The sequence below is a fragment of the Crinia signifera genome, chromosome 2 (assembly GCF_055691185.1).
Source record: "Crinia signifera chromosome 2, ASM5569118v1, whole genome shotgun sequence".
NCBI lineage: Eukaryota > Metazoa > Chordata > Amphibia > Anura > Myobatrachidae > Crinia > Crinia signifera.
The window spans coordinates 50,171,735-50,196,165 of NC_139218.1; the positions used below are offsets into that span (position 1 = coordinate 50,171,735).

Consider the following 24,431-nt stretch of genomic DNA (forward strand, 5'->3'; position numbering starts at 1 on the left):
ACGATCACGTCCGACCTCCCTGTATGCATATGCCTGCCATCTGACGGGCATATGCATACAGACACCGGGGGAGTTGTGGGGGCGGCCAGCGGCGGTAGTGGGGGCGGGCGGCGGGGACGGGCGGCGTGTGCGGTGAGCGCAGTGTACTTACACATAGCAGCAGCGGCGGGGACGGGACGCGCAGTGGCGGCTATTATATTTTTAAAATACTTGTCAAATGACCGGCCGCTCTCTGATTGGCCGGAGAGCTCTCAGCCAATCAGAGAGCGGCCGGTCATTTGACAAGTATTTTAAAAATATAATAGCCGCCACTGCGCGTCCCGTCCCCGCCGCTGCTGCTATGTGTAAGTACACTGCGCTCACCGCAAACGCTGGCCGCCCCCACCACCGCTGCCCGTCCCCACTACTGCCGCTGCCCGCCCCCACTACTGCTCACCGCCCTGCAGCTCCCCGGGGTTTTTTTTTACATGGGATAAATCGCATGCGATTTATCCCATGTAAAAATGGCACATCAAGTGCCAAATTGTATGTGAGCCTCCCGGGGAGCTGCCGGGCGGCTCGCAGGTAAATTGGGTCCGACTTGTCCCTAGGACAAGTCGGCCTAATGTATGGGGGCCTTTAGGAGCTTACATCCAAGACCGATGAGGTGAGACATGTTGTGTTCAGTGACATTAGCTAACGTCTTTCCAACAATCTTGTATTATATGTGTGACTTTCTTACCATTAATCTCTAGCAAATAGTAACGTAGAAAATCACATTTCATCCTAGGAACTAGACTATGGCTTCATTGCGCATCAGTGTTTGTTTCCTCCTGATTCTTGGGTCGCTGCAGATTGGTTCATCTTCATTTTACGGTAAGAAATCCCCCCCCCCCCCCCCCCCCTATCATTGTTACATATGCAGGTTCTATGCCGGTTTATTTTTAAATGTATCAAACTATATACACAGTATCAGGGCCGGCGCTACCCACTCAGGTAGGCGCCTGCCCTTAAAGGCGCTTCCTCCCCTCCTGCCACACTGTAAGCTGCCGGAGCCTGCGCCTAAATATATGACAGGCAGCGGCACGTTTCACATGCAACCGGGCGTTGGGAGCACTCTTGGCTGCCCGCCCAGACCCGCACACCCCTGGCTGCCCGATGTATCGATCGCCCGGTGCTGATGTTTTTTCCCCGCCGGGTGCCGGCGAGTCAGCTGAGCTGTGCTCCCTCCTCCCTGTCCCTGCTGCTGCTGCTGCCGTGAGCTGAAGATACAGCCGCTGGCAGCCAGGGGGAGCACCTCTCAGACTGATGACGTCAGCCTGAGAGGGGAGAGAGACACCGAGGAGCAGCAGCGCTGAGTGTGGCCTGGCCAAGCAGCTTTCTAGAGAAGTGAGTGGGCTACTGTGGCTCTGGGGTGACCAGCACTAGTCTGTCACTCCTGTGGGTATGATTCGGGGGGTGGGGGTGTTCTCTGGCTGTTTGTGACAGCTACAGTGTCTGCATTAGGGCAGAGTCTGTAGACTCTGTGAGGTACAATGGGGGAAAACATTAAACTGCATGTGCCAGTACTACTGTAGGCTGTGCTGGAGGGGATTCTGTAAATATGTGAAAAATGCCTGTGACAACTCAGATCCCCCTCCAGGTCAAACCCCATAGGCAGATTCTGAATGTCTGACATGTCTGCCTATGGGGTGGGGTACTGTTTGGAAGCCCCCCTTTTAAAATCCAGAAGGACCTTGCGATTGCCTTCCCTCTGTGAAGCCGGGCAAGGGAGGTCATGACCCCATCGCTGTGCCCACACATGCGTGCAAGGGGAAGGGCTGGTGATGGTTTTGAGAGCCATCCTGGACACAGTCAGGGTCAGGAGGCCATGCTGAGAGGCACTGTCCGTCCTCTCACAGTCTAACAAAGGTGTGTGCCATTGTAAATAAAGGGGGCAATTATCCAGGGCTAGAACGGTGGGCCACTATAATGTTCACTGTGGCCTTCCCCCTACATGAGGAGAGAGGCACCATCCGTAGTAACACAGACTTGGCAGTGGCACTCACAGAAATAATTAGAATAATTGTCTCTTAGGGGCAGATTTATTAAGCTTGGTGAAGTGATAACTGTCTGGTTTTTATCACCGGCCAATCAGCTCCTACCTGTGAAGCTACAGGCTTGGGTTGAAAAATGACAGGTAGAAGCTGATTGGCCGGTGATAAAAAACAGACAGTTTATCACTTCACCGAGCTTAATAAATCTACCTATTAGTGTTTAATCATATGCTTAATTCTGTGAGTGCCACTGCCACCTCTGTGTTAATACAGTACATGTGCAGGGCTTCTGTGCAGGCGCCTTCACCCCCTGCGCAGTCAGCGTGCTTCTCGCACAGGGGCGGTGGGCCATGGGAATGCCCAGCGTTTCATGGGCATCCCCATGCAAACGCTGGCCGTTCCCATGTAAATGCAGCCATGACGGAGTGTGACGCAAATATGTCAGTCTCAATTGATTTCTCCTGCTGCGGGACATGTGAAGGGATGTGTTTCCATGACACATCCCCTCGCATAGTTGCGAGGGGTTATGGCAGTGGGCGGGGGCATGTATTTGTGAGGGCGGTATGGGGCACTAACTCTGGGCATTATGTGTAAGCGTCATTATATGTAAGCAGCATTATTGTGGCCATTATGTGCATTCCTCTAGTCTAGGATTATGTGTAAGAAACTGTACTGTGGGCCTTATGTGTACTTTATTACTCTGGGCATTATGTGTAAGCAGTATTATTGTGGCCATTATGTGTAAGCAGTATTATTGTGGGCATTATGTGTAAGCAGTATTATTGTGGCCATTATGTGTAAGCAGTAGCGGATGGGTGCTGAAGTCATGTGTTCCTATGGTTCAGAGCCATTTCCACCCCTTCCCTCCCCACAATGAACGGCCTAGCCAGTGTGTAAATCGCTGAATCCGTTCGGTGCCAGGGACTGCACATGCACAAATATACCCATACGCAGACCCCCAACCATTGGAATGGGGATGAATTCGGACCCCTCCGATCGTTGGAGAATCACTCCCTTTGTGTAGGCAGCACTACTATGAGCATTAGGTGTAACTTGTATTACTCCGGAAATTAAGTATACGCAGCATTACTGTGGGCATTATGTGTAAGACCTATTACTGTGGGCATTATGTGTAAGACCTATTACTGTGGGCATTATGTGTAAGACCTATTACTGTGGGCATTATGTGTAAGACCTATTACTGTGGGCATTATGTGTAAGACCTATTACTGTGGGCGTTATGTGTAAGACGTATTACTGTGGGCGTTATGTATAAGACGTATTACTGTGGGCATTCAGTGTAGACGTATTACTGTGGGCATTCAGTGTAAGACGTATTACTGTGGGCATTCAGTGTAAGACGTATTACTGTGGGCGTTCAGTGTAAGACGTATTACTGTGGGCGTTCAGTGTAAGACGTATTACTGTGGGCGTTCAGTGTAAGACGTATTACTGTGGGCGTTCAGTGTAAGACGTATTACTGTGGGCGTTCAGTGTAAGACGTATTACTGTGGGCGTTCAGTGTAAGATGTATTACTGTGGGCGTTCAGTGTAAGATGTATTACTGTGGGCGTTCAGTGTAAGATGTATTACTGTGGGCGTTCAGTGTAAGATGTATTACTGTGGGCGTTCAGTGTAAGACGTATTACTGTGGGCATTCAGTGTAAAAGGCACTACTACTATTAGAATTTTATATAAAGGGCACTACTGTGTGGCATAATGTGTAGAAACGGTACAAATGCCTGAAGTAACATGAATAATGGACTCTACGGTATTTTGTAACGGGAATAAGGGAAACTGATGTGTGGTAGAATGTGAATCAGTGGCACTACATGCGAATAATATTGTGCTACTTTGTGGTGTAATTTTAGAACACATTCCTTGTGAGAACACAGCTACTTTTTTTGTGGCATGTACCTCTAGCGTGTACTCTTTTATAAGGTATGGGTAGGCGCAAATTTAGAGTTTGCAGGGAGGCGCCGAACACCCTAGCACCGGCCCTGCACAGTATATGTCTGTGTGTGTGTATATAATATATATTTTATTTTGTTGGACATTTTCATTTTCATTGCGGCATCAGGAATCAATAACAATTTCAGTTGTTCACATAAGTAAATGTGAATATTCTCAAAACTAGTTATTCGCACATTACATTGACATGGTTGTTCTGGTGTGTACCCTACATAAGCCTAACCCTTACTCTCCCCCTTGTGGCTAATCCTAAGTGACTATAGTATTTAGTCATGCCCAAGAAGAATATAAAAGCCATAGTGTTTAGTATGAAGAGATTGTATGACTTCTAAATCACCACTAGTTGGCTAAAATGTCTTTAACAAAACAAAAAAATGATACTTCTATTAAACTGTGAAGAGTTTGTTCCTACAATATAAGTAATTTGGGTACTAAACTACCATACAGTAACATTAATCTTTTTCTAGATGGAGTTGAACTGGACAATAATGTTATTCTCACAACAGTCCAGGAGGCTAAGAAGCTGGTGGATGCTGCCTACAAACACACGCGTGGCGTGTAAGTTCATGTACAGTACACACTTGATGACAAGCAAGACTTAGGCCAGTATTCAATGCTCCCGATTCATTGCTTTTTTTTCGGTGAATCGGGCTGTTTTCACTCCTTGCGGTGAATGTTTTTCACTGAAAATCTGATTCATTCTATTCACTGTTCCCTGTTTGCCGAAAGCGACCAGTGAGTGCCGGCTAGTTCTCCGTTTCATGCTCGTTGCAAGTCGCTGGTGCATTTCAATGGGGTTTTCACTGGGATTCGCCGGGAGTGTATTCAATGCTAGGATGGAGAACTGCTTTCAGCATGATTTTCGCCATGATTCACTGTTTGCATTCGACATCTTTTTAAGGTGAACTGGAATGTGATCTTGTAAAAAAAAATGTCTCCAGCCCTCCAAATGTGCAGCAAATCCTCAATCAGCGCCATTGAATACTGGCCTCACTGAATTATGGTCACTGGAGATATTGATTCTCCGATAAATAAAATAAATATTTTAAGTCACAACCACATTCATTGCTTTGGTACAGTAATTGTTTATTAAAAAAATGTACTTGCTCCTTTCAGCCTTAAGGATAGACTAAGGAAGGGAATCATGAGTCCATCTGATGTCATGGCGTACTTTAAACAGCCTGTGGCATCAAGCAGAAACTTCATCCGCGCAGCAGACTACATAGAGAACACCCTTGATCTTCTGACGGAGAAGGTGCGGAGCATCTACAGCAGACCCTTCAACATTTCAGGTACATAGAGGAGCTGGAAGTTCTCCTGTTGCCTGTCAAATCATATAAAACATTGACATAATACATTGATTTAAATATTATATCATTATTAACATATGTTATATATATATATATATATATATACTTCAAATGCACTGCTCTTTCTGACAATTATCCTATTGCTTGTATAACTTTAATATAATACTATTACTTATATCAACAGACTTGCTGACAACCAACCAGATAGACATGCTACATAAGGTTTCCGGATATGCTTTTCTTCAGCTTCCAGAAGCTTGTCCTCCAAGCCTCTATCGTACCATCACCGGAAGGTGCAACAACAGGTGAGGATAACATTGCCCAGGGGCGCAAGTAACTATCCCGGAGATTGCTTATAGAATAGGTTTCCAAGACTCCACTGCTCCTTCCCTTTGTCAGCTGAAAATTAAGTTTTTCTACTTCATGGCAGCCATTACATTGGGTTCATCCCTCTCTCCTCTCCAATTAGACAGGTAGTTTTTTTCCCCAGGATCCAGCCCCTCCTCTATATAATCTGGCACCTCCCCATAGACCATAGTCTTTTTCCTGTCTCCTTCTGTCTGTGACAGGTAGTTAGTCAGTCAGTGTTATCTTGTTTTTAGAGCGAAGCCCGGGAGGCTGGTTATGCTACCGGGGACCTGGGCGGTCGTGCTGGCGGTGCCTTAAGCCTATGTATGTCCAGGGCCGGTGGCAAGGACTTAACCTGGTAGCCCATGGCGTTTCTTCCCCATCCCCTCCCGCTATGGTGGTCGGCGCGCATTAGGAGTAGTCACCTGGGCGTCATGTGTCTGGCCGTCTTCTGCTGCGGGCTCCCGGTGGTCCGGTTGGTGGATGCGCCGGCGTATACATTCGGGTCACGCTGGGCAGACTCCCTCGGCAGTTCCGACCTCTGGCTGCGCATAGTGGCGGGCGTCACTTCCGGCGGGTCACGGGCGCGTGCGTTCCAGCTACCCGGAAGTACGCGCCGGTCTGGCTACTTCCGGCAGGGAGGGGAGACGCCGGCTGCGCGTGCAGCATTCATTTAAAAGCGCCTGGCCGGTGTTACAGGCGCTGGGCTGTGTCTGACCAGGAGTGAATCATGGAGGATGCCTCTCAGAAAAACGTTACACCGCCGCCCAGGTAAGTCCTCTCATAGAGGACAGGTTATTCATATTGTTTATTTTAGTCAGTTAGTATCTTTCTCTTGTTTTGTAGTGTGCCTTCAGTGCCCAGAAAGAAAGTGGCTAAGACTAAGAATACTAAAGTCTGTCCAGGATGTGATAGAGCTTTTGTCGGAGAGACAGTGCTGTGCTTAGAATGTCTAACAAAAAAGGATGTTGGAATGAATATATCAGCACAATTAGCTGAGATGAGAGACTGGATGAAGAAAAATTTTATTTCTAAAGAGGAATATACAGGGAATAAGAGGTCCAGGTCACAGACTAGCCTTGATAAAGATGATGGGGATGTGTCTGTGCATGATGCGGACAAGGAGGAGTCCGGTGGATCATCAGCAGAGTCAGGCGAAGTGTTGGAGGACGAGCGTCTATTTAATGTGGAGTTGGTAGAAGCAGTGCTAAAAAATCTTTATAGCACACTTAACTATAAACAGCCTGTAAAGTCTGAGTTTGATGCATTGTTTGAGGATCGATCAAAAAAGGGGAGGTCGTTTCCAGTGCATAAAGTGGTGAAGGATATACTAGCCAAAGAGTGGCAGGGTGTCGACAAGAGAGTTGGGTTGACTAAAAGAAGTCAAAAAATGTTTCCTATTGAGGATGAAGAATTTATTAAATGGTGTAATATACCTAAAGTCGACGCAGTGTCAGAAGTGACGACCCGTACTACTATTCCTCTTGAGGATGGGGCGTCACTGAAGGACGCAATGGATAAAAAAATGGAAAGTGCTCTAAAGAGATTACATATTTCCGCCTCAGTCTCGCTAAAATCCGGAGTGGCCATGGCCTCCCTCTCTCGGGCACTCAGGATTTGGTGTTCTGCCTTACAGGAAGACATACAGGAAAAGGTTTCCCGTGATCAAATCTGCAAGAGTCTTACCCAGATTCAGCTGGCGGTGGACTATATGTGTGAGGCCTCTCTAGATGGTCTAGATTTTGCAGCAAAATCCCTGTCTTCAGGGGTGGTGGCCCGGAGGGCCTTATGGCTTAAATCATGGGCGGCAGATTCCCATTCAAAGAACAAACTAGCAACATTGCCTTATGAGGGTGCTTTCCTTTTCGGCAGTCGTTTGGATCAAATGATTCAAAGAATGTCAGGTGGTAAATCAGTGAGATTACCACAGGATAGAAGAGGGAGGTTTTCCTCATTTTCTTCTAGACAGGCCAAGTCCTACAGGCCAGGCAGGTCGGTCCGGGATAGATCCGCTCAAGGGACATCCAGAGCCTTTTTTCGTCAATACATCAAGAAAAAAGGAGAAAATTCTGGAACCACACAGAAGCAGTGACGGTGGTCCCATGGTGGAGCAGGCCCCGGTAGTGGGAAGGCTGTTGGGTTTTGCTCGCATCTGGGAACAAACCGTCCGAGACAGATGGGTTCTGGAGGTGGTCAAAACTGGCTATCGTCTGGAATTCATGTCAAGGCCAAGAGTGGCAAAATTTTGTGTTTCAGAGCTCCCAGTTTCGAAGATAGAAAGGGAAGCTCTAAATTTAAGTTTAAAAGGACTCATCACATCAGGAGCAGTGGTGAAAGTCCCAGACGAAGAGAAAAGGGCCGGTTTTTATTCCCGTCTCCATCGTCAGCAAAAGTTCTGGAGGTTACAGAACTATATTAGATTTAAGAAAATTAAATTTGCGCATAAAGAAGAGAAAGTTCCACATGGAGACCACAAAGTCTATTCTGATGGGAATAAGCAAGAACGATTATATGGTCTCCATCGACCTAAGAGACGCCTACTTCCATATTCCCATTTCCCCAGACGACAGAAAATATCTGAGATTCTGCATAGGTCACGATCATTACCAGTTCACCTGTCTACCCTTCGGCCTCACATCGTCACCACGGGTCTTTACCAAGGTACTTGTGGTATTGATAGAAGAACTGAGAAAAAAAAATCATGATATGGGCATATCTAGACGATCTATTGATTGTGGCACCATCAGAAGAAGAGGTTATAACAGCAAGACTACACCATTCAGTTTCTTCAGGAACACGGGTGGCTAGTGAATTGGGAGAAGAGCTGTTTGAAGCCAACGCAGAGTCTTCAGTTTCTGGGGGTTCTGGTGGACACTGTACGATTCCAAATGTCCTTATCCACAAAGAGATGCGAAAAGATCAAACAACTAATCTCGATGATATACGAGGAGGATCGCATACCACTCAGGTCAGCAATGAGCCTTTTGGGGATGATGGCATCTACGGTGGACATAGTCCCATGGGCCAGATGGAGGATGAGGCCTCTGCAGTGGTCCCTTCTGGGTTACACAAAAAGGCTGGTGCCGCTGGAAAGAAAAATAAAAATCTCAGAGTCAGTGAAAGATTCTCTAGTTTGGTGGGAAGCCGATCAGCTAATACCAAGAAAGTCCTCACTAGCAAGCCACCTTTACAGGGTGATCACCACAGACGCCAGCGCCATGGGTTGCGGGGCTCATGGTCTGGGCAAAACGTGCCAAGGTCTATGGTCCCCTCGCGAGTCAGAGTTTTCCTCCAATCACAAGGAACTAAGCCGTGTGGAAAGCAATAGAATTCTTCAGCGAAGATATCAGGGGTGCGCACCTGCGCATTTTCTCGGACAACGCTACTACCGTCTCCTATGTCAACAGACAAGGAGGTACACGGAGTCACGTGCTCTTAGAAGAAGTTCGAAACATCATGTGTTGGGCCGAGGAGAATCTGCTGTCAATATCAGCGCTCCATGTGCTGGGGGAGGACAATCAGCTCGCAGACTATCTGAGTCGCACAAGCGTGGTTCCGGGCGAATGGGAACTGACGGATTCGTTTTTTTAGAGAATAGTGGAGCAGTTCGGTCAGCCAGAGGTGGATCTCATGGCTTCAGCAGTCAACAAGAAGCTTCCACAATTCTACTCCCGATACCCAACTTGGGGGTCAAGTGGAGTGGACGCCCTGTCTCAGAGATGGGAGTTTCACCTGGGGTATGTGTTTCCTCCAATTTCTCTCATTCACAGGACATTGTGGAAGGTCAGAATGGAGGTGGTCCAAGTCATAGCCATACTGGCCCAGGAGGGCTTGGTTCCCCATGTTAGAGAGCATGGCGATTGCAGGCCCAGTATTTCTTCCAGTGACTCAAGATTTGCTCAGGCAGGGCCCAGTCAATTGTCAAGAGCCTCACAAATTGAATTTAGCGGCCTGGAAATTGAAAGGCGACAGTTGAGAGACAAAAATTTATCTCCGTAGGTCATTGAGGTACTTCTCCAAGCAAGGAAGAAGGTATCATCTGAAGTCTACTACAGAATATGGCGGGTGTTCGCAACATGGTCCAGAGGCAAGTTCAGTTTCCCTAGAGCGAACATACCCCAAGTGTTACAGTTCCTTTGTGATGGGCTTAACAAAGGGCTTTCGGTGTCTACACTCAAGGTTCAGATCTCGGCGCTGCGTGTGCTGCTAGACAAGAAACTAGCAGAGCATAGTTTAATTAAAAGATTTTGTCAAGCTATCAAGAAAATCCGGCCTAGGGTTAGGTCAATAATCCCCCAGTGGGATCTTAATTTAGTCTTGAATGGACTTATGGAGGCTCTGTTTGAGCCGTTGGCAAGAGCTAAGTTAAAGTTTCTAACGTGGAAGATGTTATTTTTAGTTGCAATAACTTCAGCGAAGAGAGTGGGAGAGATTCATGCTCTGTGTATTAAAGAACAGTATTTTGAAGATTTTCCCGGATCGGGTGGTGCTGAGGACCAGACCGTCCTTCCTACCCAAGGTGGTTTCCTCATTTAATTTAAGTCAAGAAATTGTTTTGCCTTGTTGTTTCCAAAATCCTCTGATGAAGAAAGAGGAAAAATTGCATACATTAGATGTCTTGAGAGCTATCAAGATATATCTGCACAGGACAACGGGGTTCAGGAAGTCAGAAGCATTATTCGTGATTCCCCAGGGGGCGAAGAAAGGGTTGGCTCCGTCAAAACAATCAATGTCAAGGTGGCTAAAGGAAGTAATTGCATTCACTTACAAAAAGGTTGGTCGTGAAGTTCCTGAGGGTATTAAGGCTCACTCAACAAGGGCAATGGCGGTTTCTTGGGCAAGAGAGGCCAAAGTTTCGGCTAAGGAGATTTGTCAAGCAGCCACCTGGTCTTCCTTGCATACCTTCTCCAAGCATTATGCGTTGGATGTCGCAAGTCCTAATTTCGGAAGTGAAATTCTTAAACAAGTCTTGGCTTGAGGTATAGTATAACCCACCCTACTGCTTTGGTACATCCCAATGTAATGGCTGCCATGAAGTATGAAGGAGAAAGCAAGGATTATACTCACGATAATACCTTTTCTTCGGAATACTTCATGGCAGCCCAAAAATTTGTTGGCCCTCCCTATTTGTGTTTGATCCCTAGGATCAGGACTGAGACAGTCAAAGACTATGGTCTATGGGGAGGTGCCAGATTATATAGAGGAGGGGCTGGATCCTGGGGGAAAAAAACTACCTGTCTAATTGGAGAGGAGAGGGATGAACCCAATGTAATGGCTGCCATGAAGTATTCCGAAGAAAAGGTATTATCGTGAGTATAATCCTTGCTTTCTTAAGTCACAGATTTCTTGTCATACGGTGGGGGAAATTTACTAAGATGTGTATTCTATTTTCCCCTGTATGTCTAACAGCTGCTTACAACTTTAGTTACTTTGTTGTTGCTATGTAACATTACTGAATCTTTAGTAAGTTTAGTGGATAATGTACAGTACTTCCACTGTATATAAGAATATTGCTGAGAGGTGCTAGGACCACATTTTTTTAAGGATATGGGCCCTTATTCTAGTTCACTCGCAAAGGCAAATTCCTTTGCAGGGTATATACTAACTGCTTTATTTTTACACCGCAATTTAGATCTCACTTTGAAGTAAAACCCCACCCAAATCTAATACTCTCTGCACAAATTACATCTGCCCCACCTGCGGTGCACATGGTTTTGTCCATTTGAGAAGGAATTTGCCTTTGCGAGTGAACCAGAATAAGGGCCATGGTTTGAGTGCTGTTGCTGTACAGTATATCAATATGTACAGTATTGTTAATCTGAAAGGATTTGGGTGATTATATGTGTTAGCACCATTCATTTTGCATGGTGTCATTTCGGGTTGGGATCATTTGGTCTACAGCATGATGGTCGTCAGTCATTATTTCGACATTGTTAGGTTGACATTGGTCTAGGTCGACATGGGAAAAGGTCGACATGGTTATAGGTGGAAAGGTCATTAGTCCAACAATGTTTAGGTTGACAGTCAAAATGTCGACATGGGGTTTTTCCACTGTTTTTTTACCTGACTGTCAACACAGTCGACATGGACACAGCTTAAAGTGCACCGCATCCCCTCACTCGCTGTGCTTGCTATGCGTCGGGCACACTATTTTATTTTCCCACCATGCCCTTGTGGGTGGTGGGGCATGAAATACTGCCTGTTGGCTCATAAAACAGTGAAAAACCCCATGTCGACCTTTTGACCATCGACCTAGACATTGTCGAACTAATGACCTTTCGACCGTTTCCCATGTCAACCTTTTCCCATGTCGACCTACACATGTTGACCTTTTCCCATGTCGACCTAAAGACTGTCGGCCATCATGCTGTAGACCAAATGACCGCATCCCGTCATTTCTAGCTATAGTATCTAACATACTGTATAGGCAGTGATACTAGTAAGCACCAAATATCTTCCCCCTACTGTAATCTGCACCCGTGCTGCCAATTATAAGGATATCAGAAGCCATTGTGGAATTCTGTGTCCATATAAGGGCACAGGAGACAACAGAACTGCAGAGGAACTTATGTACATTTTTTATCTTACAAGAACTGATTGCATATATTGTAACGAATATCGACATGACTGAATATCAACATGGGGAAGGTTGACAGTCAAAAAGTCAACATGGGGTTTTCACCCTTTTTTTTTTTTTTTGTCCGGCATTTCGACAGTCAACATGGACACTGAAATGTAGCACTGCGTCCCCTCACATGGCTCGGCACACTATTTTGTTCTCCTGCCACGCCGGAGTGGATGGTAGGGCATGAAATACCGCCTGTCGGCTCAAACAAAAGTAAAAAAACCCATGCAACCTTTTGACTGTCGACCTAATGACCTGTCGACCTAATCCATGTCGACATGCAGTCATGTCAACCTTTATGCATGTCAACCTTCAGTGGTGTCAACCTAATGTTTGTTGACCTAGTTATCTAGTGACCGTATCCCATGAATAATTGGTAGTCATCAGTAACTTGATTGACAGTTATGTATTACCTCACATAACGCTTTACAAAAGTCATGTGACTCCGTCACTCACCAGATATATTGTATTTCGCAGACATGACCCCCCCAATATAGTGATATTAGCAGTGGTGATGTTACCACATTTGTGGATTCTGCATACTGTATGTGTCTATTTGGGTTAGATTTATCAATGTGTGGAGAGAAATAACTGACTGACCAATCAACCATTTTTCCAACACAACCCAAAAAGTGATAGATAGGAGCTGATTGCTTGGCACTTTATCTCTCTCCAATGTTTGATAAATATCTCCCTTGATACATTTCCCCCACAGAAAAGAAAGTCAACTTTTAATAATAATAATAATAAGATTGCTGATACATGTAAATGATATTTAATATTAATACTGGCACAAGTAAGCAAGCATCCTCTCAGATGTGTAGACTGAGAAACGTAGACGTAAAGGGTAGAACCAAGTACTGACAGTGACATATAAAGGCCCTTATTCAAGTTCGTGCGGTACGGCCCGCGTGCGGCCGTACCGCCGATGTTTTAACACTGCACATGCGCAGAGGTGAATCTGCGCATGTGCAGCCCCCTTCGCCGCAGACGGATTTCGTCCGCCGCAAAGGGGGCGGATAGGGGCGTGAGAGGCATCATGCCCTCATTTCCCTATGTGTACGCCCCGCGTTTCATGGGCGTTCCCATGCAAACGCGGGGCGTATGCATGGTAATGAGGGCATGACTCCACTCATGGGGGCGGAAAGCTGACGTCGCCGGATGTCAGCTTTCAGCCCCCATACAAGCTACCACACGGACGATTGTCCGTGTGGTCTTAGCTTGCGGGAGCTGCCGCGGCGTGCGGACCTGCCTTCGATGGTCGACTACCATCGAATGCAGGGGGCAGCTCCCACCATGGTGGAGGCGTAGCCTCCACCATTTTTATGCGGATCGCCAGCCGTCCGTGTACGGACGGCCGTGGCGATCCGTAGGGTGGGCGGGGAATGGTTTGTGCGGCCGGAGCCCCGTGTGCGGCTCTGACCGCACCAACCAGAATAAGGGCCATAGAGAGGGGGGCCTGATGCACCTATGTCCAGACTTAGCACAATTACTTTTTAGGACTTTCTAAACCTGTTCAGCAATAAATACAAACACAACATTAATAGATTGTAACACTGATAACACTTTTGATTTTTATGTATTCATTTCAGGAGATTTCCGAACTTTGGAGCTTCCAACAGGCCCTATTTCCGCTTACTACGTGCCCAGTATGAGGACGGGAGATCCCTGCCACGAGGATGGACAGAATCCAAACCCATCAATGGATTTACTTTGCCTCTGGTGATTAGATTCTCTACCGCCTGCCAATGTCTAACACAAACATTTTAGGATAGACTAATAGCTTCTGGGGGTTTTGCAGGAATAGTTTTGGACACTGGGCGACGATATTTTACAGATAATACTATGAAAATACAAACCTGAGCCACTCTGACTGACAATGCTGTGCGATAGCAATTTCAGATTCCACATGGCAAAATATCAAGCCAGTTTCATTATCAACACCGGCCGCTGGCAAAACCAATACGTTGATGTAGACTTATGTTCATTCACTGGAAAGGGTAGTGGATAACAAGTTATCCACCGGTGTGGGGGGCGCAGGGGATATGGGTTGCTCTGCCAAGCTGCAGTGTAAGAAAAAGGGGATAGTAAGTCCCCAGCTGGAAAGAAGAAAAAGCGAAGAACACTGCGCTAAGTACAATCAAATGACAATAAATGTAATTATGTAATTGCATAACAATAAAGAATGATAATTACCAATACTGTGCCAATGGTAGGATAAGAGTAACACTTTTAAGGAAAATCTTAAAAAAATTAATGACGAAAAAAATTAATTAAAAATGGTATTAATAAAAAATGTGGTTAAAAAGTCCGGTTCATTTGGTACCGTATTTTTTGTGAACATAGGTGTATGGGTCCGTTCCTATTTAATGTCTTCCATAGGAGGTAAATGGTTAGGTCCAATGTGTCCAGATGACAGGTACTTTGTGGAGAGGCAATCTCCTGGTGTATCACCTTGTGTCCTGAGTAGGGCAAGTATAGGCCTCTAGATGAAAGGCTTCAGGTAGTACTTTTCACCCCCTTCCCACACACCAGGGAACTCCATTGGCACCTGGGGCAAAAACTACCTGAAGCCTTTCATCTAGAGGCTAAAAGTGTTACTCTTATCCTACCATTGGCACAGTATTGGTAATTATTATCATTCTTTATTGTTATGCAATTACATAATTACATTTATTGTCATTTGATTGTACTTAGCGCAGTGTTCTTCGCTTTTTCTTATGTTCATTCACTGCCTAATGGCTGTTTATTGCTGGTGTCACTGATTTCCACTTAGTGATCATAATAATCCTAAAAAGAATAATTATTGTATTGTGTAGAACATCATGGATCGACATGGTGTCACATTGGTCAGCATTGCTCAGTCATTTATATGTGTTTGTCTGTGTGGTAAGGAAGTCAGACTATTGGTACTAATGTGACTGGTTCTATACTGTATGAGCAGCGCTGCATATACCATTAGTGCTTTATTCTAATAGTAATATGCAATAGTCAATGTATATTTCTGTATGTTATACTTTTTTCAGTTGATTATGACTTTTGCCATTGCAGGCGCGGGCTGTGTCCAATGAGCTTCTCCGGTTCCCCGAGAGAGAGCAGACTCTGGACAGGCAGAGATCTCTCATGTTCATGCAGTGGGGTCAGTGGATTGATCATGATCTTGACCTCGCACCTGAGACACCATCGAGATCAACCTACCTAACAGGCATAGATTGCGACCACAGCTGTGCCCGGGAGGCACCGTGCTTCCCACTGCGGGTACCTTTCTTTTAATAAGTTATTTCTTGGCGTAGGAAAGCATAAAAGCACAAAAATTAGCAGATGGGTGGGGGGGGGCAGAAGAAATATTGTGTGTGGGGGGGGGAGACATGGTGGGTGTCAGAGCAAGATAATCTGAAAAAGGGTGTTATGAGATGGTTCGGAGATAGCGGGAGAGAGATAGTAAAAAAAGAGTATAGAGTGGGGCATGGAAAGAGAGTGGAAAAGACATGAGAGAGGTGAGCAGCAGTGAGAATGGGGAGAGACAGAGGAGAGATAGGGGGTTTAAAAGGCTTGAGACATCCCTTTATGTACCACCTATCTCCAAATATACCACCCCCCCTCCGCAGTACAGAGTGAATTGTCCCCCCTCACCTCTCCGCAGTACAGAGTGAATTGTCCCCCCTCACCTCTCCGCAGTACAGAGTGAATTGTCCCCCCTCACCTCTCCGCAGTACAGAGTGAATTGTCCCCTCACCTCTCCGCAGCACAGAGGGAAATGTCCCCCCTCCCCCACCGCAGCACAGAGGGAAATGTCCCCCCTCCCCTGCCACAGTACAGAGTGAATTGCCCCCCCTCACCCAGTGGCATAAATATGGTGGGTGCACTGTTAATTGTCCCCCTCCCACCTCCGCAGTACAGAGAGAATTGTCCCCCCTCCGCAGTACAGACAGAGTGAATGTGTATACCTGAAGAAGTGGCGGAAAGTTCCTACTCAGCAGGGTCGCGCTCACTTGGTCTTCACCTCGTTACCCAGCGCAAGCACCTTTTAAAATCTCCCTCTTGCCAGCGTCAGCGGGATGATCACGGGAGTGCGGCGCTGCTGGTGGATGTGCGGCGCTGCTGGTGGGGTCAGCGCAGAAGTGCAGCGCGGCTCTGCTGGTGGGGTGAACTGGAGTGCGACGACACTGCTGTTGGAGTCAGCACGTGAGTGTGGTGCTGTTGATGAGGTCAGCATGGGAGTGCTGCGCTTGCTGCTGGTGGGGTGATCATGGAACACATTGCGCCTTTTGTACATTTTAACTTCAAAAGGGTGCAGGTGGTTGCTTGCTGGGCCTTGGGCCCCCCCAAACGGCCGGGCCCCGTAGCAGCTGCACCCCCTGCACCCACCATAGTTACATCACTGCTCACAGTACACAATCAGATTGTCAGCATGAGTGTAACAATGTGTGAAACAAGCAGCGGTACTCTTTACCTAGAACGGCGCCCGCGATTGGAATCGCGGGCGTCGGGGGTAAAAAATCGCGGGCATCGCGGGTACATAAAAATCGGGTGCCCGCGATGACCGCGATTTTTCCCATAGGGAACAATGTTAAAAAGGCTGATTGAGCGCGATTTTAATGTAAAATGCCTCAATGCCCGCGATTTGGACATAGGAATCAATGTTAAATGGGCTACAGAGCCCAAATAGGCACAATTAACCCTTAAATGTCCCCCCACATTTTTAACGCCACCCCACGATCCACGCCAACCCGAAGCGTGGCGAGCCCGCGAGGGGCGGCGGTACGCGTCCTCCGACCTTTTCATGCCCTACTATCCACGTCGGCGTGGAGTTGAGAATAGAATAGTGTGGCGAGCGCAGCCACCTTCAGTTATACGCGTCCCCTCGCGGGCTGCACAGGTGTCCGTGGCAACGCGGAAACCTGTGAAGTCCGCGAGGGGACGCGTTAACCTGTGAAGGTATCCGCGTCCCCTCGCGGGGCTCGCCACGCTTCGGGCCTCGGTGGCTCGCTGCGCTCGCCACACTATTCTATTCTCAACTCCACGCCGACGTGGATAGTAGGGCATGAAAAGGTCGGAGGACGCGTACCGCCGCCCCTCGCGGGCTCGCCACGCTTCGGGTTGGCGTGGATGGTGGGGTGGCGTTAAAAATGTGGGGGGACATTTAAGGGTTAATTGTGCCTATTTGGGCTCTGAAGCCCATTTAACATTGATTCCTATGGCCAAATCGCGGCCATTGACGCATTGAATGTAAAATCGCGATCAGCAGTAAATTTAACATTGAACCCTATGGGAAATCGCGGTGATCGTGGGTGCCGTTAATGTACTACCCGCGATCACCGCGATGGGCGCCGTTCTAGGTAAAGAGTACCCAATGAGCTGTAATATCATTGCGTGTTTCGCTTTGCAGATCCCCCCAAATGACCCTCGCATAACCATTCGCCGCGACTGCATTCCTCTTTCCCGCTCATCTCCCGCCTTTGTGCCCGGGTCCACTGTGCGAGAACAGATGAATATTCTCACTTCATACGTCGATGCCAGTCAAGTATATGGCAGCACCAATGAATTGGCCACGACGCTTCGTAACAGCAACCAGCTTGGTTTCATGGCTGTAAATGACAGGTTTAATGATAACGGGTTCCCTTACCTACCATTCACCACAATGGCAGAAGATTTCTGTGTACAGACGAACAGGACATCTGGACTTCCGTGCTTCTTGGCTGGTGAGCACAACCCATTTGTATATATGATAAGACGACTGATATAGAAAGTTTCTATAATGGTAGAATTACCTGCATGAGTGCACAACACCGTGCTAGTAATATGTATGCACTATATTTACAATGAATTGAAAGAATCATTGTAATTAACATTTTAGTTTACAGCAATAATGCTCATTTGCGTTATCACCTTATGTTACACACACGACATGGCAAAAACCCTACTCCATGGTCTCATTCTCTCCCACATAGATTATTGCAATAGTCTTACTGGCCTTACCAGAAGAGACTCTCACAACTACAATCCATTCGGAATGCAGCTGCGAGGATAATGCTCTTTGCAAGACGTTCATTGTCTAGGCGGGTCCGCTCTGTCAGTCCCACCATTGGTTACATGTATTTGCCGTATTCAATATAAAATACTAAACACAAGGCAATTTACCAAATGACACCAACATACTGTACATCGCTTATCTCAAAATATCTCCAAACCTGACCTCTTCGCTCTTCACAAGATCTATGTCTCTCAAACACACTCATTATTCACATCCATTCACGACTGCAGGACTTTCTTCAGGCTGCACCCACTCTGTGGAATTCCCTCCCATGCACAAAAAGACTCTCCTCTAATCTCCATACCTACCTGCATTCCATGAAAACGACCCCCTTCAGGCACATCCTGGTACTACGGCATAGCCTTCATAAAGCTTCTCCTATACAGTTACATCCCCAATACGCAGTCCATATTCTCACATATTTCCTCTTTTTTTTGTTTTCCAACTTTCCAACCTTGCTGGATGACCATGTCATATAGCCCACCTTGAACCCAAAGGCCTAACTACCATAGGTGCAAGGGGTGCAGCTGCTATGGGGCCCAGAGATGAGGGGGGCCCATCGTTACTGTCTTAGTAAGATGTTTTACATACATTTATCACCATCAGTTGGTAAATGGGGGGGCCCTTACAAACTTTTGCTATAGGGCCTGTTCATTATAATAAGTAAATGACCACCAAAAGGTCACTCGATGGACCTGTAGGTTATATATTTCCATGTCAGTCCTGCAGATAATGTCACCACAAATATGGCTGCCACGATTTCAGTGTCTGTGTGTGAAGACACTTGCCCTGAAATAGGAACAGGAATTCTGCACATAAACAAATATAGTAATAATAAAATATCTGTCCTGTGCTTCTCAGGGGACGGCCGTGTTAGTGAGCAGCCAGGTCTAACTGCATTTCACACAATCTTTGTGAGAACACAACCGCATAGCAACTGAGCTACATCGCATTAACCCAAGCTTGTCAGGAGAGATAATCTATCAGGAAACAAGGAAGATCATTGGAGCCATTACACAGGTGAGATGGGTTGTGCAGTATTGTTAGCTGCATCAATGTCAAGTTTCCTACTGAAGATAGGTTCTAGCAGCCGCACGCACCCACCCACACACACTATTTGTCTTCAACTTTGCATTATATCCTTCCAGAAAATAAACTACAAGGACTGGCTGCCCCTGCTGTTGGGTTCTTCAATGTCCCAGTTGGTTCCTCGATACACTGGTTATAATGATCACGTTAACCCAGGAGTATCCAATGTGTTCAGCTTGGCATTCCGTATAGGCCATACAATGATCCAGCCATTTATTTATCGATTGGTGGATTGTTACCAGACCTCACCCAGCTTGCCCCCAATCCCTCTGCACCTTTCCTTCTTCAACACCTGGAGAATCGTGAGAGAAGGTAAGCGTAGAACACATGTAGGTTATATAAAGCGATGCACTATTTGAGTATTTAGCTCTCTCACAAGTGACCGACAAATGTGGTCCTCCATCAGGTCCTCCTTCAATATACTATTACATTTGTAGTATTTTGGCCTTGCAGGAGGAGTTGACCCTATTCTTCGTGGCCTCATGGCTAATCAGGCAAAGCTGAACCGACAGAACCAAATTTTAGTGAATGAGCTCCGCGATCGTCTGTTTGAGCTGTCTAGGCGCATTGGTCTTGATCTTGGGGCCCTCAATATGCAGCGTGGCCGGGAGCATGGACTACCAGGTATCTATTGAGCCGGTTTAGAAACGTTTCTAGTCTGTGCGTCCATTCAGACATGGGAAACGACAATCATATGTTCAATACATAAAGTGAATACAGATGTGTTCATATAATTATCTGTAATTCCAGTTTTAATATATGACTTCACCTCCTTATTTCTGCAGGATACAACACATGGAGGAGATTTTGTGGACTATCTGAGCCCAATAATGTAGAACAACTAGCTCAGGTGCTACAAAATAGGCCACTAGCAGAGAAATTCATATCTCTATATGGGACACCGCAAAATATTGACATCTGGATGGGAGGTGTCGCTGAGCCTCTCCTGCCCAATGGTAGAGTGGGCGAACTGCTGTCCTGTTTGATTGGAAACCAGTTCAGTAGAACCCGAAACGGAGACCGGTAAGTAGAACAAAAACAAATGGGAGTCTTGGGGTATTTTTGAGTTCTCAAATGTATTACGCACAAAAAAAAATGCATAATATATAATCCAACAACGTGATGGAACATAGACACAGCATATTTAGGAGTTGGTCTCCCAGTGTAGGATAAGAATAAAACCGTATTTATCCGAAACGCCAGCATAAAAACCACAACAAGCTCAACAAGTTCATTTTAAACTGGACATAAAAAATTCACAAAACAGATCTAAACTAGAATAAACAATTCTTACTGCGCAAAGCGTAACGGAATCTGCTGCGCTATATAAGAGACTGTAATAAGTAAATAATGCTGCAGCTAACCTGAAACATAATGACAGGTAGATATTGTTGCAGTATGGCGGCAGCTAGAGGCTAAGTTTTACTTTGGAAGCTGTACTGTAGGTGACTCTGGGGCAGATTTATTAAGCTCAGGGAAGCGATAGTGTCTGATTTTTATCACCGGCCAATCGGCTCCTAACTGAAGTTACAGGCTTGGTTTGAAAAATGACAGGTGGGAGCTGATTGGCCGGTGATAAAAACCAGACCCTTTATCACTTCACCGAGTTTAATAAATCAACCCCTCTATGCCTTAAGCACCGTACACACTAGAGGACATTGTGAACAATATTGCTCAGAAAGGGCCTTCTGAGCGATATTGTTCACAATATCCTCGAGTGTGTGCACCCAATATCATTAACACTGCGCACTCTGTCACATATTTAACGATGGTTGATGTCTTCTAAACATGCAGGTCAATTTGGCTATATAGCCAAACAACCGGGCTGTTCTGCAGGTCTCAGCGACATCACTGAACAACATTGTTTACTGATATGGTTCAGTGTGTACACGCAATATTGGGACCCGCGGCCGATCTAGTTAATTACTGTATATCGGCCACATTTCAGTTTACAAAAACAACGCCAAAATGACACAAAAATAGAATATATCAATTAAAATATACTAGTAAAACAAAAGCGGAGAAAGACAATGGGGTAGGGGGGGATGTATGTAACTTAGTATGAGACCAGCTCAATCTAATCCGGGCGACTGTCTGCTAAAGGTGGAGCAGGACCATGGGCCCCAAGTGGTGAGGAATTTGGACACATTATTATATATATTCTATAAAGGCAGAGTACCCAATTTTTTTTTTTTTTTTTTTTAGAAAAGGCCCAGACACGGTGCTATGTTACCTTGCGATTTGAGTCGCGCTCATCATATCGCAAGATACAAAAGTAGCACGTACTCTTTGGACTAGATCGCATCGCAAGTTAGTTCTGAGACTTTAAAAACGAATGAACAGGTTCATACAGAAGCATGTGTAAGGGGCAAAGCCTCCGTTTCATGTCACAGAATGATATGAAGTATATTCGTACAAGCCACAGTCCAGTTTTATTCAATAATATTCCTTTCATTGTTGATTGAGCAGAGGACCACAGGTTGATGTATTATGCGGTGATAAGAATGGAGATGTTTTCCACTAACACACAATCAGCATCTACCTATCACTTTATAGAACGTACCTTAGTGGAGGAGCACCTGACACTTTCTATGTCATTTTCTGTGTTTTTCAACTGAACACAATTTTATTTTTCCAATACAGATTTTATTACGAGAGAGTCGGAGTCTTCACACGAGCTCAACGGAGTGCGATTGAAAGTGTGACCATGTCTAGAATTATCTGTGACAACACAAGGATCACTGAAGTCCCCAGAAACGTCTTTGTAGCAAACAGTTACCCACAAGATTTTATAAGTTGCAACAACGTCCCCAGATTAGACCTGCAGCCCTGGAGGAGAAGGATGAGTGGATCAGGTATGAAATGATTAACTAGAGATATCAGAAGGTTCAGATATAATTTGGTCGCAAAACCAGGAGAGTGGCACTTGAAGTACTTGTGCGTTATGTCACATAAGGAACAACCTCACTCCCCCCTAGACATACAGTTCCCCCTATCCCATGGAAATACCCTCATCACCCTACATCCTGACCCCCTAGACACAGTACCACTAAATCTAGGGATATATACTATCCAATCTACCGACCCTCCCCACAGCCCCGCCCTTACCACCATAATCACCCCCTTACACCAGTGACAAACACTACCCACAGCAGCCCAAGGGACATATACTACCTGCCCCCTTTAGAGACAAGTGGATATAAAGGATGCCATCATTCAGATTGTTTTGTTAGGATTCATATAAATTTGAAAGAATAGTCAGGATAGGGCGATCGGTTTTCCCAATGCCTCACTATGTTCTCAAAGGGTTCCATTGTGCCTGCAGCCACATCGCACATACTCAGTAGAGCACTCTGACCTACTCTCTTTCCATACCATGAATTGGAATGGTGGATGCAGAGTTCCATCCCTATCCTGTCCTCACTAATCTCATTAATATGGGCATAGAAAGGATCTAAATTCTAGGGAATAAACTATTGGGTTACAGTATGTCATGAAAAAACTATGGGAGCAGACAGCATTCAGTTGAACGCTATGTACTGTGTAAAACATTTCTCTGTATAACACTGTAGGCCCCACATTTGTAGAGTGTAGAACGAACAAGAGTATCAGAGACGAGGGAACATGACTTTAGATCTCTAGACATTGATCAGGTGACAGATAAATGGGCCGTATATATAAATCCGCTGTGTATAGATCGAATCACAGTGTGTAATGTATACAATTAACACATTGTTTTATGTTTTCTATTTCCAGAGGCTGAAGACGAATAATGAAGTTATGATCTTATTTGACGTGACGTGTGCTCTGTTATTTATTTATCTTTATTTCATGACAAATGCTACGGATTACCTTTATAGCTACTTTAATCTGCACCATGCTGTATAGTTAGCCTGGAAAATCGGCAAAGAGAAGCTTAGATTTTTAACTTTTTTATGCTGTTTTACTTTAAATTACATAGTACCTTGATAAAGGGGCCGCTTGGTCCTGAAACGTTGGCACAATACTCTGCCTGGTTTATTTTCATTTGCGAGTGCCGTATATATATATATACAGGCAATCAAACCACACACATAGGACTTGAAGTGCACTTGAACTGGCTGATGCCTGACTTATTGCTGAAGACAAGTCCTATGTGTGCGGTTTGCTTGCCTGCCTGTATTTGTACCTGACTTAGCTGGGCAGAAGGGAGCTTGAAGTGGAGTGTGCCGGCATATTGCCCAATATATATATGTGTGTGTGTGTGTGTGTATGTATGTGTGTATAGTAAAGGACAATAGACCTTCATATGAAAAGCATTGCACTAATTAAATGTATTCACCTTTTCTGTACCTTCTGTTAAATAAAATTGTAGACTATCTCCATATGGGTCTATGTGCACATTATTGCCATGTTCGTTAACATATTTTATTGCCACAATATGCAATGAGGATACAGCGGCTATACCTTGTTTAGGCAACACCAGGACAGCACAAACAATAAAAGTTTTTCTCCCATTATTGCACTTTTTTCAATCGCATTTTTGCAGCGGATTCGCATATTTAATGAGGTGCGTGTTCCGGCAAGAAAAGTGTGATTTTGAGGTAATGTGCGATTTTGTGTTTGTAAAAAAATAAAAAAAAAATGCGTGGGGTATAACCAGCCCCGGGCTCATTGAACCGTACCTGGTTCCAAAAATACAGGGGACAAAAAGCGTAGGGGTCCCCCGTATTTCTGAAACCAGTCCCGGACTCTTGGACCGGCCCTGGTTCCAAAAATACGGGGGACAAAAAATCTGGGGGTCCCCGTATTTTGAAACCAGCACCAGGCTCCAACAGCCCGCAGTGTCATGCCACAGCCGGGGGACACTTTTTACATCAGGTCCCCGGCCGAAACATGAGCACCGTAGCTGGTCAGCCTTGGACGGGGTACCTGGAGTGGGGACCCCTCCAATAAAGGCTTCACCCATCCAGGGCTGAAGCCCGGGGCTGTCACCGGAGTCCCTGGCCAGTGCCGGCCTGATAGGATTGACCCTAACATTGCTTTATACAGGAGAACTA

At 45.8% G+C, this 24,431-nt stretch overlaps 1 pseudogene across 1 annotated transcript; it reads left to right on the forward strand.

Annotated features, from left to right (window-relative positions):
- The first annotated feature begins 773 nt into the window (after positions 1-773).
- On the forward strand, positions 774-23,690 carry LOC146059642 (myeloperoxidase-like; annotated as a pseudogene). The gene is made up of 13 exons (XR_014470290.1): positions 774-855; positions 4,454-4,544; positions 5,103-5,278; positions 5,481-5,601; positions 13,862-13,991; positions 15,321-15,527; positions 17,659-17,971; positions 19,165-19,323; positions 19,452-19,704; positions 19,846-20,016; positions 20,178-20,415; positions 22,036-22,247; positions 23,149-23,690. The product of XR_014470290.1 is annotated as a myeloperoxidase-like (transcript).
- Positions 23,691-24,431: the final 741 nt, after the last annotated feature.